Below are 18,924 nucleotides of genomic sequence, written 5' to 3'. Positions count from 1 at the left end.
AAGTGAATTAAACAATTAAGCTTTTTCGGAGTTTTACACTTAGTACTTACTATTTAATAAAATATTATGCTTTCGTATTCCATTACTCGAAACATGTCAATCGTTATTATAATAAATGAAATATTCTCATAAATAAAGAATGAGCGAAATTTTTACGGCACCTTTTTACTATATTATTTTTTATCCAAACCTAAAACATATGTAAACGAATTCCTTAATATTTGTGTTTTACACTTAATAAGAGCTTATGTGATAAAAAAATATCCGCTTCAGTATTTGGTTACAGACATGTCAATATTTATTCAAATAATCCTAATATTCTCAGATTTAAACCAGAACAAAATAAACGACACCTAAAACATAAGAATAATTTGTTAAGCCATTTTTTTATGATAAAAAAAAACTGCATCAAGATTCCATTATTCGAAACAATTCAAATGAAAGCAAATGCTAATTGAGCATGCGTTGACGGGACAAAAACGACATTTAAAACAAACAAGGAGGTACCTCAGGTCTGTTATTGAATTTGTTGTGTACAATTAAGAATGCATATAAACATACTACACAACTATAGTTCTCGTATTCGTATTCAAAAAATCTTTAATTTGTGCCTAAGTATAAACGCATGCTAAACGGCAGAAAATAGACCTTAGAAACATCAACACCAGAAATGCTAAGACAGTTATGGAATAGCGAGAGAAATAATCTTCACATTGTGAAAAAAATAAAAATAAAACAACACACAAGAAGCTAAGAAGTGTCAAACACAAACACTCATACAAAAATGTACATACAATTTTTGTAATTGTTGTATAAATGATAAAATATCATGATTGATAAAACATCCTTACTAAATATCCTAAGAACTCATAGCCAATAGATCAACATTTGTAAACGAAAATAGTGCTCGTTTAGCCACAAATGTACAATGAATATAAAAAGCCATCTAGGATAAAAATGAGATTTATAATTTTCCCAATTAAAAGCAAAATATAGAACCTTAAACGAGATTATATACAAGATAAATAGATTGTAAACCGATGTAAATATGATGGACGTAGTTGTAACGTGCAATTCATATGTATAATATAAACCATGTGAGATTTAAGATCTAAGGAATTTTGTGTCAAATTAGTACCGTTTAAGAACACTCACCATGTCTTAACATGCACATAGCATTGCCACAAGCTAAAAAAACTTCCGAAAATTTAAATTAGTGAAGTTTATGTGCTATTGCGTAATGTAGAAGTGAAATGAAACAAATGATTTCTCACACTCAAAGAAAACAAATGACTGAACGATATTCAAATAATGGCTTAGTAAAGATAGAAGTAACATTTTATAATTTGAAGACCACACAGAAATAATAACCGATTTAAACAGTACATAATAAAAGGTTGTATACGTGAAGAAAGACACAATAAAGAAAATAAGTCTGCCTTTAAAATGGACGATTAATTTTTAAATAACATATTTTGCCTATTCATTCAAGTCTATATAGGACAAAACAACGTTACAAATGTTGTTAATAATAAATTTACTTATACGTAAAAGATTAACGTACTGTAATCACATTATTCTACATGAAATTGAAAGTCTAAAAAGAACGCTTTGTGATAAACATATTATATGAGATTGATTATCATACAAAACCAGAGAAACTTTTTTGAGTAGAATACATTCTTAATGCTAGTATGCACTAGAATGCATTATAGCGTAGAATGCGCTTCTATAGTTTCACAAAAAAAAAACCTAAACAAGCCGTTTTTATTGTATAAATGGCAAATATTACAGCACCTAGTTCGAACAATTCTTTAATACGAATAAAAAAAATATTTCGCTGTGTAAAGCTCAGTCAAATTTCTTTGCACAAATGATATATTTCGTTCAATGCATAACTTACACGTAACTAAAAATTCTTTCGCCCTTTAACCTTAATAAAACTGGATTTTTTTATAGAAAATACTAGATCTTTAGGGCAAAACAATATTTAGTGTCTCGCTCTAAAGATCTAAAGGAGCCGAATTTCTTCGTGAAAATTTTAAATCTTACAGTACCTAGACCCTTCAAAGCGTATTTACTATCACGTATCCAAAGATTCTTTCGTCCTATAAACCTTAAAAAGCCGAATTACTTTGTATTACACACTAGTCTAAATATTGTTTCGACCTAAAGATCTAAAGAAGCCGAAAATCTTTGTGAAAATATTAAATCTTACACTGCCTAGATCGTAACAAGCTTATTAACTATCACATATCTAGAAATTTTTTCGCCCTAAAAACCTAAATATTACAGTGCCTAGAACCTTCAGAGTTTATTAACTATCACGTATCTAAAAATTCTTTCGTCCTATTAACCTTACTAAAATTTCTTTGCATAAATGATCCATTTCAATGCGCGTCTTTCGTTCAATGCGTAATAACACCATTCTACAACTTTTTCGCCATATAAACCTTAAAAAGCCGAATTACTTAGTATTGCATACAAGTATCTATAAATGCTTTCGCCCTAAAACCTTAAAAAACCGAATAACTTTGTATTACACACTAGTCTAAACATTGTTTCGCCCTAAAAATCTTTTAATCTTACAGTGCCTATATCCTTCAGAGCTTATTTACTATCACGTATCTAAAAATTCTTTCGCCCTATAAACCTCAGTTTTTTTTTTTTGCATAAATGATACATTTCAATGTGCGTCTTTGTCTTTCATTCAATGCGTAATAACACGTATTTAAAAATTATTTTGCCGTATAAACCTTAATAAGCCGAATTATTTGTTATTATTTTTAACACACTAGTCTAAATATTGTTTTACCCTAAAGATTTAAAGAACCCGAAGTTTTTGCTGAAAAGATTAAATCTGCTTATCCTTCAAAACTTATTTACTATCATGTATCTGAAAATTCTTTCGCCCTTTAAACCTTATAAACCTGAATATGTATGAAACACCAATCAAAAAATTCCTTAGCGCTATAAACCTTATGATGCCAGCTTACTTATGACCACTTAAATATAATTCTTTCGCCTTATAAACCTTAAAAACACGAATTTCTTTTGATAAAACACGTATCTATAAATCCTTTCACCCTATGAAAAACACTAAAATTTCTTTGCATAAATGATACATTTCAATGCACGTCTTTCGTTCAATGCGTAATAACACTATTCTAAAAATTCTTTCGCCCTATAAAAAGCCGAATTACTTTGTACAACACTCTAGTCTAAATATTGTTTTGGCCCTAAAAATCTAAATGAACCGAAGTTCTTTATGAAAATATTAAATGTTACAGTGCCTATATCCTTCACAGCTTATTTACTATAACGTATCTAAAGATTCTTTCGCCCTATTAACCTCAGTAAAATTTCTTTGCATAAATGATACATTTCAATGCACGTCTTTCGTTCAATGCGTAATAACACTATTCTAAAAATTCTTTCGCCCTATAAAAAGCCGAATTACTTTGTACAACACTCTAGTCTAAATATTGTTTTGGCCCTAAAAATCTAAATGAACCGAAGTTCTTTATGAAAATATTAAATGTTACAGTGCCTATATCCTTCACAACTTATTTACTATAACGTATCTAAAGATTCTTTCGCCCTATTAACCTCAGTAAAATTTCTTTGCATAAATGATACATTTCAATGCGCGTCTTTCGTTCAATGCGTAATAACACTTATATAAAAATTCTTTCGCCCTATAAACCTTAAAAAGCCGAATTACTTTGTATTGCATACAAGTCTTAATATTGTTTCACCCTTAAAATCTAAATGAGTCGAAGTAATTTGTGAAAATATTAAATCATACAGTGCCTATATCCTTCAAAGATTTTAACTGTCATTTATCTAGAAATTCTTTCGCCTTTTCAACCTAATCAAACTTAATTTGTATTTATGAAACACTATCTAAATATTGTTTCGCCCTAAAGACTAAATGAGCCAAAGTTCTTTGTGAAAATATTAAATCTTACAGTGCCTATATCCTTCAGAGCTTATTTACTATAAAGTATCTAAAATCCTCTCTCCCTATAAACCTCAGTAAAATTTATTTGTATAAATGATACATTTCAATGCGCGTTTTTCGTTTAGTGCGTAATAACACTTATCTAATAATTCTTTCGCCCAATAAACCTTAAAAAGCCGAATAACTTTGTGTTACACACTAGTCTAAACATTGTTTTGGCCCTAAAAATCTAAATGAACTGTAGTTCTTTATGAAAATATTAAATCTTACAGTGCCTATATCCTTCAAAGCTTATTTACTGTCACGTATCTAAAAATTCTTTCGCCCTATAAACCTTTAAAAGCCGAATCACTTTGTTTAACTCACTATTCTAAATATTGTTTCGTCCTAAATATTTAAATGAGACGAAGTTCTCTGTGAAAATATTAAATCTTACAGTGCCTATATCCTTCAAAGCTTATTTACTGTCACGTATCTAAAAATTCATTCGCCCTATAAAAAGCCGAATAACTTTGTACAACACTCTAGTCTAAATATTGTTTCGCCCTAAAAATCTAAATGAACTGTAGTTCTTTATGAAAATATTAAATGTTACAGTTCCTATATCCTCCACAGCTTATTTACTATAACGTATCTAAAGATTCTTTCGCCCTATTAACCTCAGTAAAATTTCTTTGCATAAATGATACATTTCAATGCGCGTCTTTCGTTCAATGCGTAATAACACTTATATAAAAATTCTTTCGCCCTATAAACCTTAAAAAGCCGAATTACTTTGTTTTGCTAGAAGTCTTAATATTGCCTCACCCTTAAAATCTAAATGAGTCGAAGTTATTTGTGAAAATGTTAAATCTTACAGTGCCTATATCCTTCAAAGATTTTAACTGTCATTTATCTAGAAATTCTTTCGCCTTTTCAACCTAATCAAGCTTAATTTGTTTTTATGAAACACTATCTAAATATTGTTTCGCCCTAAAAACTAAACGAGCCGAAATTCTTTGTGAAAATATTAAATCTTACAGTGCCTATATCCTTCACAGCTTATTTACTGTCACGTATCTAAAAATTCTTTCGCCCTATTAAAAGCCGAATAACTTTGTACAACACACTAGTCTAAATATTGTTTCGCCCTAAAATTCTAAAGGAGCAGAAGTTCTGTGTGAAAATATTAAATGTTTCAGTGCCTATATCCTTCAGAGCTTATTTACTATAAAGTATCTAAAAATCCTCTCTCCCTATAAACCTCAGTAAAATTTCTTTGCATAAATGATACATTTCAATGCGCGTTTTTCGTTTAGTGCGTAAAACCACTGATCTAATAATTCTTTCGCGCAATAAACCTTAAAAAGCCGAATAACTTTGTGTTACACACTAGTCTAAACATTGTTTTGGCCCTAAAAATCTAAATGAACTGTAGTTCTTTATGAAAATATTAAATGTTACAGTTCCTATATCCTTCACAGCTTATTTACTATAACGTATCTAAAGATTCTTTCGCCCTATTAACCTCAGTAAAATTTCTTTGCATAAATGATACATTTAAATGCGCGTTTTTCGTTTAGTGCGTAATAACACTTATCTAATAATTCTTTCGCCCAATAAACCTTAAAAAGCCGAATAACTTTGTGTTACACACTAGTCTAAACATTGTTTTGGCCCTAAAAATCTAAATTAACTGTAGTTCTTTATGAAAATATTAAATGTTACAGTGCCTATATCCTTCACAGCTTATTTACTATAACGTATCTAAAGATTCTTTCGCCCTATTAACCTCAGTAAAATTTCTTTGCATAAATGATACAGTTTAATGCGCGTCTTTCGTTCAATGCGTAATAACACTTATATAAAAATTCTTTCGCCCTATAAACCTTAAAAAGCCTAATTACTTTGTTTTGCATACAAGTCTTAATATTGCCTCACCCTTAAAATCTAAATGAGTCGAAGTTATATGTGAAAATGTTAAATCTTACAGTGCCTATATCCTTCAAAGATTTTAACTGTATTTTATCTAGAAATTCTTTCGCCTTTTCAACCTAATCAAGCTTAATTTGTTTTTATGAAACACTGTCTAAATATTGTTTCGCCCTAAAGACTAAACGAGCCGAAGTTCTTTGTGAAAATGTTAAATCTTACAGTGCCTATATCCTTCAAAGCTTATTTACTGTCACGTATCTAAAAATTCTTTCGCCCTATAAACCTTTAAAAGCCGAATCACTTTGTTTAACTCACTATTCTAAATATTGTATCGCCCTAAATATTTAAATGAAACGAAGTTCTTTATGAAAATATTAAATCTTACAGTGCCTATATCCTTCAAAGCTTATTTACTGTCACGTATCTAAAAATTCTTTCGCCCTATAAACCTTTATAAGCCGAATCACTTTGTTTAACTCACTATTCTAAATATTGTTTCGCCATAAATATTTAAATGAGACGAAGTTCTTTGTGAAAATATTAAATCTTACAGTGCCTATATCCTTCAAAGCTTATTTACTGTCACGTATCTAAAAATTCTTTCGCCCAATAAACCTTAAAAAGCCGAATAACTTTGTGTTACACACTAGTCTAAACATTGTTTCGCCCTAAAATTCTAAAGGAGCAGAAGTTCTGTGTGAAAATATTAAATGTTTCAGTGCCTATATCCTTCAGAGCTTATTTACTATAAAGTATCTAAAAATCCTCTCTCCCTATAAACCTCAGTAAAATTTCTTTGCATAAATGATACATTTAAATGCGAGTTTTTCGTTTAGTGCGTAAAACCACTGATCTAATAATTCTTTCGCGCAATAAACCTTAAAAAGCCGAATAACTTTGTGTTACACACTAGTCTAAACATTGTTTTGGCCCTAAAAATCTAAATGAACTGTAGTTCTTTATGAAAATATTAAATGTTACAGTTCCTATATCCTTCACAGCTTATTTACTATAACGTATCTAAAGATTCTTTCGCCCTATTAACCTCAGTAAAATTTCTTTGCATAAATGATACATTTCAATGCGCGTCTTTCGTTCAATGCGTAATAACACTTATATAAAAATTCTTTCGCCCTATAAACCTTAAAAAGCCGAATAACTTTGTGTTACACACTAGTCTAAACATTGTTTTGGCCCTAAAAATCTAAATGAACTGTAGTTCTTTATGAAAATATTAAATGTTACAGTGCCTATATCCTTCACAGCTTATTTACTATAACGTATCTAAAGATTCTTTCGCCCTATTAACCTCAGTAAAATTTCTTTGCATAAATGATACATTTAAATGCGCGTTTTTCGTTTAGTGCGTAATAACACTTATCTAATAATTCTTTCGCCCAATAAACCTTAAAAAGCCGAATAACTGTGTTACACACTAGTCTAAACATTGTTTTGGCCCTAAAAATCTAAATTAACTGTAGTTCTTTATGAAAATATTAAATGTTACAGTGCCTATATCCTTCACAGCTTATTTACTATAACGTATCTAAAAATTCTTTCGCCCTATAAACCTTTAAAAGCCGAATCACTTTGTTTAACTCACTATTCTAAATATTGTATCGCCCTAAATATTTAAATGAAACGAAGTTCTTTGTGAAAATATTAAATCTTACAGTGCCTATATCCTTCAAAGCTTATTTACTGTCACGTATCTAAAAATTCTTTCGCCCTATAAACCTTTATAAGCCGAATCACTTTGTTTAACTCACTATTCTAAATATTGTTTCGCCATAAATATTTAAATGAGACGAAGTTCTTTGTGAAAATATTAAATCTTACAGTGCCTATATCCTTCAAAGCTTATTTACTGTCACGTATCTAAAAATTCTTTCGCCCAATAAACCTTAAAAAGCCGAATAACTTTGTGTTACACACTAGTCTAAACATTGTTTCGCCCTAAAATTCTAAAGGAGCAGAAGTTCTGTGTGAAAATATTAAATGTTTCAGTGCCTATATCCTTCAGAGCTTATTTACTATAAAGTATCTAAAAATCCTCTCTCCCTATAAACCTCAGTAAAATTTCTTTGCATAAATGATACATTTAAATGCGAGTTTTTCGTTTAGTGCGTAAAACCACTGATCTAATAATTCTTTCGCGCAATAAACCTTAAAAAGCCGAATAACTTTGTGTTACACACTAGTCTAAACATTGTTTTGGCCCTAAAAATCTAAATGAACTGTAGTTCTTTATGAAAATATTAAATGTTACAGTGCCTATATCCTTCACAGCTTATTTACTATAACGTATCTAAAGATTCTTTCGCCCTATTAACCTCAGTAAAATTTCTTTGCATAAATGATACATTTAAATGCGCGTTTTTCGTTTAGTGCGTAATAACACTTATCTAATAATTCTTTCGCCCAATAAACCTTAAAAAGCCGAATAACTGTGTTACACACTAGTCTAAACATTGTTTTGGCCCTAAAAATCTAAATTAACTGTAGTTCTTTATGAAAATATTAAATGTTACAGTGCCTATATCCTTCACAGCTTATTTACTATAACGTATCTAAAAATCCTTTCGCCCTATAAACCTTTAAAAGCCGAATCACTTTGTTTAACTCACTATTCTAAATATTGTATCGCCCTAAATATTTAAATGAAACGAAGTTCTTTGTGAAAATATTAAATCTTACAGTGCCTATATCCTTCAAAGCTTATTTACTGTCACGTATCTAAAAATTCTTTCGCCCTATAAACCTTTATAAGCCGAATCACTTTGTTTAACTCACTATTCTAAATATTGTTTCGCCATAAATATTTAAATGAGACGAAGTTCTTTGTGAAAATATTAAATCTTACAGTGCCTATATCCTTCAAAGCTTATTTACTGTCACGTATCTAAAAATTCTTTCGCCCTATAAACCTTTATAAGCCGAATCACTTTGTTTAACTCACTATTCTAAATATTGTTTCGCCATAAATATTTAAATGAGACGAAGTTCTTTGTGAAAATATTAAATCTTACAGTGCCTATATCCTTCAAAGCTTATTTACTGTCACGTATCTAAAAATTCTTTCGCCCTATAAACCTTAAAAAGCCTAATTACTTTGTTTTGCATACAAGTCTTAATATTGCCTCACCCTTAAAATCTAAATGAGTCGAAGTTATATGTGAAAATGTTAAATCTTACAGTGCCTATATCCTTCAAAGATTTTAACTGTATTTTATCTAGAAATTCTTTCGCCTTTTCAACCTAATCAAGCTTAATTTGTTTTTATGAAACACTGTCTAAATATTGTTTCGCCCTAAAGACTAAACGAGCCGAAGTTCTTTGTGAAAATGTTAAATCTTACAGTGCCTATATCCTTCAAAGCTTATTTACTGTCACGTATCTAAAAATTCTTTCGCCCTATAAACCTTTAAAAGCCGAATCACTTTGTTTAACTCACTATTCTAAATATTATATCGCCCTAAATATTTAAATGAAACGAAGTTCTTTATGAAAATATTAAATCTTACAGTGCCTATATCCTTCAAAGCTTATTTACTGTCACGTATCTAAAAATTCTTTCGCCCTATAAACCTTTATAAGCCGAATCACTTTGTTTAACTCACTATTCTAAATATTGTTTCGCCATAAATATTTAAATGAGACGAAGTTCTTTGTGAAAATATTAAATCTTACAGTGCCTATATCCTTCAAAGCTTATTTACTGTCACGTATCTAAAAATTCTTTCGCCCAATAAACCTTAAAAAGCCGAATAACTTTGTGTTACACACTAGTCTAAACATTGTTTCGCCCTAAAATTCTAAAGGAGCAGAAGTTCTGTGTGAAAATATTAAATGTTTCAGTGCCTATATCCTTCAGAGCTTATTTACTATAAAGTATCTAAAAATCCTCTCTCCCTATAAACCTCAGTAAAATTTCTTTGCATAAATGATACATTTAAATGCGAGTTTTTCGTTTAGTGCGTAAAACCACTGATCTAATAATTCTTTCGCGCAATAAACCTTAAAAAGCCGAATAACTTTGTGTTACACACTAGTCTAAACATTGTTTTGGCCCTAAAAATCTAAATGAACTGTAGTTCTTTATGAAAATATTAAATGTTACAGTTCCTATATCCTTCACAGCTTATTTACTATAACGTATCTAAAGATTCTTTCGCCCTATTAACCTCAGTAAAATTTCTTTGCATAAATGATACATTTCAATGCGCGTCTTTCGTTCAATGCGTAATAACACTTATATAAAAATTCTTTCGCCCTATAAACCTTAAAAAGCCGAATAACTTTGTGTTACACACTAGTCTAAACATTGTTTTGGCCCTAAAAATCTAAATGAACTGTAGTTCTTTATGAAAATATTAAATGTTACAGTTCCTATATCCTTCACAGCTTATTTACTATAACGTATCTAAAGATTCTTTCGCCCTATTAACCTCAGTAAAATTTCTTTGCATAAATGATACATTTCAATGCGCGTCTTTCGTTCAATGCGTAATAACACTTATATAAAAATTCTTTCGCCCTATAAACCTTAAAAAGCCGAATAACTGTGTTACACACTAGTCTAAACATTGTTTTGGCCCTAAAAATCTAAATTAACTGTAGTTCTTTATGAAAATATTAAATGTTACAGTGCCTATATCCTTCACAGCTTATTTACTATAACGTATCTAAAAATTCTTTCGCCCTATAAACCTTTAAAAGCCGAATCACTTTGTTTAACTCACTATTCTAAATATTGTATCGCCCTAAATATTTAAATGAAACGAAGTTCTTTGTGAAAATATTAAATCTTACAGTGCCTATATCCTTCAAAGCTTATTTACTGTCACGTATCTAAAAATTCTTTCGCCCAATAAACCTTAAAAAGCCGAATAACTTTGTGTTACACACTAGTCTAAACATTGTTTCGCCCTAAAATTCTAAAGGAGCAGAAGTTCTGTGTGAAAATATTAAATGTTTCAGTGCCTATATCCTTCAGAGCTTATTTACTATAAAGTATCTAAAAATCCTCTCTCCCTATAAACCTCAGTAAAATTTCTTTGCATAAATGATACATTTAAATGCGAGTTTTTCGTTTAGTGCGTAAAACCACTGATCTAATAATTCTTTCGCGCAATAAACCTTAAAAAGCCGAATAACTTTGTGTTACACACTAGTCTAAACATTGTTTTGGCCCTAAAAATCTAAATGAACTGTAGTTCTTTATGAAAATATTAAATGTTACAGTGCCTATATCCTTCACAGCTTATTTACTATAACGTATCTAAAGATTCTTTCGCCCTATTAACCTCAGTAAAATTTCTTTGCATAAATGATACATTTAAATGCGCGTTTTTCGTTTAGTGCGTAATAACACTTATCTAATAATTCTTTCGCCCAATAAACCTTAAAAAGCCGAATAACTGTGTTACACACTAGTCTAAACATTGTTTTGGCCCTAAAAATCTAAATTAACTGTAGTTCTTTATGAAAATATTAAATGTTACAGTGCCTATATCCTTCACAGCTTATTTACTATAACGTATCTAAAAATTCTTTCGCCCTATAAACCTTTAAAAGCCGAATCACTTTGTTTAACTCACTATTCTAAATATTGTATCGCCCTAAATATTTAAATGAAACGAAGTTCTTTGTGAAAATATTAAATCTTACAGTGCCTATATCCTTCAAAGCTTATTTACTGTCACGTATCTAAAAATTCTTTCGCCCTATAAACCTTTATAAGCCGAATCACTTTGTTTAACTCACTATTCTAAATATTGTTTCGCCATAAATATTTAAATGAGACGAAGTTCTTTGTGAAAATATTAAATCTTACAGTGCCTATATCCTTCAAAGCTTATTTACTGTCACGTATCTAAAAATTCTTTCGCCCTATAAACCTTTATAAGCCGAATCACTTTGTTTAACTCACTATTCTAAATATTGTTTCGCCATAAATATTTAAATGAGACGAAGTTCTTTGTGAAAATATTAAATCTTACAGTGCCTATATCCTTCAAAGCTTATTTACTGTCACGTATCTAAAAATTCTTTCGCCCTATAAACCTTAAAAAGCCTAATTACTTTGTTTTGCATACAAGTCTTAATATTGCCTCACCCTTAAAATCTAAATGAGTCGAAGTTATATGTGAAAATGTTAAATCTTACAGTGCCTATATCCTTCAAAGATTTTAACTGTATTTTATCTAGAAATTCTTTCGCCTTTTCAACCTAATCAAGCTTAATTTGTTTTTATGAAACACTGTCTAAATATTGTTTCGCCCTAAAGACTAAACGAGCCGAAGTTCTTTGTGAAAATGTTAAATCTTACAGTGCCTATATCCTTCAAAGCTTATTTACTGTCACGTATCTAAAAATTCTTTCGCCCTATAAACCTTTAAAAGCCGAATCACTTTGTTTAACTCACTATTCTAAATATTATATCGCCCTAAATATTTAAATGAAACGAAGTTCTTTATGAAAATATTAAATCTTACAGTGCCTATATCCTTCAAAGCTTATTTACTGTCACGTATCTAAAAATTCTTTCGCCCTATAAACCTTTATAAGCCGAATCACTTTGTTTAACTCACTATTCTAAATATTGTTTCGCCATAAATATTTAAATGAGACGAAGTTCTTTGTGAAAATATTAAATCTTACAGTGCCTATATCCTTCAAAGCTTATTTACTGTCACGTATCTAAAAATTCTTTCGCCCAATAAACCTTAAAAAGCCGAATAACTTTGTGTTACACACTAGTCTAAACATTGTTTCGCCCTAAAATTCTAAAGGAGCAGAAGTTCTGTGTGAAAATATTAAATGTTTCAGTGCCTATATCCTTCAGAGCTTATTTACTATAAAGTATCTAAAAATCCTCTCTCCCTATAAACCTCAGTAAAATTTCTTTGCATAAATGATACATTTAAATGCGAGTTTTTCGTTTAGTGCGTAAAACCACTGATCTAATAATTCTTTCGCGCAATAAACCTTAAAAAGCCGAATAACTTTGTGTTACACACTAGTCTAAACATTGTTTTGGCCCTAAAAATCTAAATGAACTGTAGTTCTTTATGAAAATATTAAATGTTACAGTTCCTATATCCTTCACAGCTTATTTACTATAACGTATCTAAAGATTCTTTCGCCCTATTAACCTCAGTAAAATTTCTTTGCATAAATGATACATTTCAATGCGCGTCTTTCGTTCAATGCGTAATAACACTTATATAAAAATTCTTTCGCCCTATAAACCTTAAAAAGCCGAATAACTTTGTGTTACACACTAGTCTAAACATTGTTTTGGCCCTAAAAATCTAAATGAACTGTAGTTCTTTATGAAAATATTAAATGTTACAGTTCCTATATCCTTCACAGCTTATTTACTATAACGTATCTAAAGATTCTTTCGCCCTATTAACCTCAGTAAAATTTCTTTGCATAAATGATACATTTCAATGCGCGTCTTTCGTTCAATGCGTAATAACACTTATATAAAAATTCTTTCGCCCTATAAACCTTAAAAAGCCGAATAACTTTGTGTTACACACTAGTCTAAACATTGTTTTGGCCCTAAAAATCTAAATGAACTGTAGTTCTTTATGAAAATATTAAATGTTACAGTGCCTATATCCTTCACAGCTTATTTACTATAACGTATCTAAAGATTCTTTCGCCCTATTAACCTCAGTAAAATTTCTTTGCATAAATGATACATTTAAATGCGCGTTTTTCGTTTAGTGCGTAATAACACTTATCTAATAATTCTTTCGCCCAATAAACCTTAAAAAGCCGAATAACTTTGTGTTACACACTAGTCTAAACATTGTTTTGGCCCTAAAAATCTGAATTAACTGTAGTTCTTTATGAAAATATTAAATGTTACAGTGCCTATATCCTTCACAGCTTATTTACTATAACGTATCTAAAGATTCTTTCGCCCTATTAACCTCAGTAAAATTTCTTTGCATAAATGATACATTTAAATGCGCGTTTTTCGTTTAGTGCGTAATAACACTTATCTAATAATTCTTTCGCCCAATAAACCTTAAAAAGCCGAATAACTTTGTGTTACACACTAGTCTAAACATTGTTTTGGCCCTAAAAATCTAAATGAACTGTAGTTCTTTATGAAAATATTAAATGTTACAGTTCCTATATCCTTCACAGCTTATTTACTATAACGTATCTAAAGATTCTTTCGCCCTATTAACCTCAGTAAAATTTCTTTGCATAAATGATACATTTAAATGCGCGTTTTTCGTTTAGTGCGTAATAACACTTATCTAATAATTCTTTCGCCCAATAAACCTTAAAAAGCCGAATAACTGTGTTACACACTAGTCTAAACATTGTTTTGGCCCTAAAAATCTAAATTAACTGTAGTTCTTTATGAAAATATTAAATGTTACAGTGCCTATATCCTTCACAGCTTATTTACTATAACGTATCTAAAGATTCTTTCGCCCTATTAACCTCAGTAAAATTTCTTTGCATAAATGATACATTTCAATGCGCGTCTTTCGTTCAATGCGTAATAACACTTATATAAAAATTCTTTCGCCCTATAAACCTTAAAAAGCCGAATTACTTTGTTTTGCATACAAGTCTTAATATTGCCTCACCCTTAAAATCTAAATGAGTCGAAGTTATATGTGAAAATGTTAAATCTTACAGTGCCTATATCCTTCAAAGATTTTAACTGTCATTTATCTAGAAATTCTTTCGCCTTTTCAACCTAATCAAGCTTAATTTGTTTTTATGAAACACTGTCTAAATATTGTTTCGCCCTAAAGACTAAACGAGCCGAAGTTCTTTGTGAAAATATTAAATCTTACAGTGCCTATATCCTTCAAAGCTTATTTACTGTCACGTATCTAAAAATTCTTTCGCCCTATAAACCTTTAAAAGCCGAATCACTTTGTTTAACTCACTATTCTAAATATTGTTTCGCCCTAAATATTTAAATGAAACGAAGTTCTTTGTGAAAATATTAAATCTTACAGTGCCTTTATCCTTCAAAGCTTATTTACTGTCACGTATCTAAAAATTCTTTCGCCCTATAAAAAGTCGAATAACTTTGTTTAACTCACTAGTCTAAATATTGTTTCGCCCTAAAATTCTAAAGGAGCAGAAGTTCTGCGTGAAAATATTAAATGTTTCAGTGCCTATATCCTTCAGAGCTTATTTACTATAAAGTATCTAAAAATCCTCTCTCCCTATAAACCTCAGTAAAATGTCTTTGCATAAATGATACATTTAAATGCGCGTTTTTCGTTTAGTGCGTAATAACACTTATCTAATAATTCTTTCGCCCAATAAACCTTAAAAAGCCGAATAACTTTGTGTTTACACACTAGTCTAAACATTGTTTTGGCCCTAAAAATCTAAATGAACTGTAGTTCTTTATGAAAATATTAAATGTTACAGTGCCTATATCCTTCACAGCTTATTTACTATAACGTATCTAAAGATTCTTTCGCCCTATTAAGCTCAGTAAAATTTCTTTGCATAAATGATACATTTCAATGCGCGTCTTTCGTTCAATGCGTAATAACACTTATATAAAAATTCTTTCGCCCTATAAACCTTAAAAAGCCGAATTACTTTGTTTTGCATACAAGTATTAATATTGCCTCACCCTTAAAACCTAAATGAGTCGAAGTTATATGTGAAAATGTTAAATCTTACAGTGCCTATATCCTTCAAAGATTTTAACTGTCATTTATCTAGAAATTCTTTCGCCTTTCCAACCTAATCAAGCTTAATTTGTTTTTATGAAACACTATCTAAATATTTTTGCGCCCTAAAGACTAAACGAGCCGAAGTTCTTTGTAAAAATATTAAATCTTACAGTGCCTATATCCTTCAAAGCTTATTTAATGTCACTTATCTAAAAATTCTTTGGCCCTATAAAAAGCCGAATAACTTTGTACAACACACTAGTCTAAATATTGTTTCCCCCTAAAATTCTAAAGGAGCAGAAGTTCTGTGTGAAAATATTAAATGTTTCAGTTCCTATATCCTTCAGAGCTTATTTACTATAAAGTATCTAAAAATCCTCTCTCCCTATAAAACTCAGTAAAATTTCTTTGCATAAATGATACATTTAAATGCGCGTTTTTCATTTAGTGCGTAATAACACTTATCTAATAATTCTTTCGCCCAATAAACCTTAAAAAGCCGAATAACTTTGTGTTACACACTAGTCTAAACATTGTTTCGCCCTTAAAATCTAAATGAACCGAAGTTATTTATGAAAATATTAAATGTTACAGTGCCTATATCCTTCACAGCTTATTTATTATAATGTATCTAAAGATTCTTTCGTCCTATTAATCTCAGTAAAATTTCTTTGCATGAATGATACATTTCAATGCGTGTCTTTCGTTCAATGCGTAATTACGCGTATCTAACAATTCTTTCGCCCTATAAACCTAAAAAAGCTGAATTACTTTGTATAACACACTAGTTTAAATTTTGTTTCGCCCTACAGATCTAAAGGAGCCGAAGTTCTTTGTGAAAACATTAAATCTTACAGTGCCTATATCCTTCAAATCTTATTTACTATAACGTATCTAAAAATTCCTTCGCCCTATAAACCTCAAAAATGGAATATTTCGGAACACAGTTCATTCACAGCTTATTTACTAATGCGTATCTGATAATTATTTCCACAATTAATCTTAAACAGTCGTATTTCTTTGTACTAATCACGTAATTTTTTTTTCTCTTTTGACTTAAGTTGCATTTCGTTGTATAAAACACGGATCCAAAATTTCTTATCCCTATAAACGATAAACGAAATAATTTCTGTGTATAAAACACTTATCTTCAAATTCATTTGCCCTATAAAACCTAAAATGCCGAATATTAAAGAATAAGCCCTATGAAACATATAAAAGCCCGAATCCCTTTTTATTCAACACTCATTGTCAATTTCTTTCGCCCTAAAAAATCTAAAGCAGATTTTTTATCTAAAAATTATTTTGCCCAATTCATTAAAAGCTTATTTACAATATCGCATCTCTGAATATTCTTTCGCCCGATGTACCTTAAAATTACTCTTTTAGCGCCTATGTCGTTCAAAGCTTATATATACTAAAGCATTTCCAAAAAATCATTCGCCCACAAAAATTAAAAAGTTGAATTTCTTTGATAGACACTGAAATAAAAATTATTTTGCCCTATAAACTTGAAAAATGTAATCTTTCGGCGCCCAGATTATTTAAAGTTCATTTGCTCTGTAAACCTTAAAACATAAAATTTATTTATATAGTCATATCATCATTTAAGAATTCTTTCGCCCTATGAAACATAAAAACGTCCGAATTCCTGTTTATACAACTCATGCTTAAATTCTTTCGCCCTACAAAACCTAAAAAGTCAGATTTTTTTCTAAAAATTCTTTTGCTCTATAAACCTCAAAAAAAATTGGGCGATATGGTCGCATTGCGACAAAGCCTCTTAAATTAAAAAAAAAAAAAACCTCAAAAAAATAATCTTTCCCTGTCCTAATTCATTCAAAGCTTATTTGCTATCGCATCTCTTGAAAATTCTTCCGCCTGATAAACCTCGAAAATAGAATCTTTTGGCGCATAATTCGTTCAAAGCTTTTTTACCAAAACGTCTTTAAAAAATAATTTCACCGTCATCTTTGTTTAGTACACTTATAAAAGTATATGCCCTATAAACCTCAAAAAACAGAACCTTTCGTCGTCCTATCTATGAAAATTCATTCGCCCTGTTAACCTTAAAAAGTCCAATTTAAAACATACACCTAATAATTCTGCCGCCCTATAAATCAAGCAAATGCCGATTTGATTTTCCCTGTTATTCTTAAAATATATCGTCATCTTTTTTTAGTATACTTAAAAAAATGTTTCTCCCTGTAAACCTCAAATATCTCCTACAAAACCTCCTATCTATGAAAAACCTTAGAAATTCCAATTTATTTGTATAAGTATCAATTTAAAAATTCTTTCGCCCTACGAAACTTAAAAAGACCGAATCCCTATTTATGCAACACAAACTCTTTTATCATATAAACCTCAAAAATTTGATGAAATCTTGCAGAACCCTTATAAGTCTACTTTCACAGCTTATTTTTACTAACGCGTATCTGATAATTATTTCCACAATAAACCTAAAAAGTCGAATTTCTTTGTACTAATCACATAAATTTAAATTCTTTCTCACTTAATACCTTAAAAGTGGCATTTCTTTGAGTAAAACACCAATCCAAAATTTATTTTCCTTATAAACGTAAGAAAGGTCAAATTTCTGTGTATAAAATACTCTTTCTCAAACTTTTTCGCCCTATAAAACCTGAAAAAGTGGATTTTCTTTGTATAAAACACAAATCCAAAATTCTTCGCCCTATAAACCTCAGTTATTTGGAAGACTAGAATCTCACAGCACTTATTTGATTTTAATCCTTATTTACTAATGCGTATTTGATAATTCTTTCGTACTATTAACCTTAAAAAGTCGAATTGTTTAAAACAACATTTTAAAAAATATTTTGCTGTATAAACCTAATCAAATTAAATACTAATTTACTAGTTCTTTCGCACTAAAAACCTTATTTGTATAATACACCAATCTTAAAACGATTTTGCTTTGTAAACCGTAAAAGGTCAAATTTATGTGACTTATCCTAAAAATTCTTTCGCCCTTTAAGCCTTAAAAAGTCGATCTTCACTGTTTAAAATCCCATTTTCAAATTTCTTTTTACGTAAAAAGGTAACATTTCTAAAATACTTAAATTCCTTCGCACTGAAAACTTAACAAGGTCGATTTCCTTTGCGTAAAACACAAATCAAAATTACTTAAAAATGCACTAATTCTAACACCGCACAAAGCCTATTGAGTGTATAAAATACTTATTTCAAAATTATTTCGCATTATGAACCTCCGGAATCTTTCAGCGCACAGTTCTGTGCGTATCTGATAATTCTTTCACCCTATTAACCTTAAAAAGCTGAATTTCACTGTATCAAACACCAATTTTAACATTCTTTTGCCTTAAAAAGTCGATTTTTTAT

The 18,924-nt window shown here is 29.9% G+C and overlaps 4 long non-coding RNA genes across 5 annotated transcripts in view; all 4 read right to left on the bottom strand.

Moving 5' to 3' along the window:
* Positions 1-18,924, bottom strand: part of LOC106721350 — a 31,342-nt gene that overhangs the window by 3,557 nt on the left and 8,861 nt on the right. The window lies entirely within an intron of this gene.
* LOC123721106 lies at positions 1,031-17,062 on the bottom strand. Its single transcript, XR_006756150.1, has 2 exons — positions 16,481-17,062; positions 1,031-2,653 (listed from the first exon to the last, which is right to left on the bottom strand). It is a non-coding gene; the product is annotated as an uncharacterized LOC123721106 (long non-coding RNA).
* Positions 4,840-5,956, bottom strand: LOC123721104. The gene is made up of 2 exons (XR_006756148.1): positions 5,472-5,956; positions 4,840-5,207 (listed from the first exon to the last, which is right to left on the bottom strand). It is a non-coding gene; the product is annotated as an uncharacterized LOC123721104 (long non-coding RNA).
* Positions 6,902-7,265, bottom strand: LOC123721105. The gene is made up of 2 exons (XR_006756149.1): positions 7,188-7,265; positions 6,902-7,020 (listed from the first exon to the last, which is right to left on the bottom strand). It is a non-coding gene; the product is annotated as an uncharacterized LOC123721105 (long non-coding RNA).

The sequence above is a fragment of the Papilio machaon genome, chromosome 6 (assembly GCF_912999745.1).
Source record: "Papilio machaon chromosome 6, ilPapMach1.1, whole genome shotgun sequence".
NCBI lineage: Eukaryota > Metazoa > Arthropoda > Insecta > Lepidoptera > Papilionidae > Papilio > Papilio machaon.
This window is presented reverse-complemented; position numbering and strand designations above follow the sequence as displayed.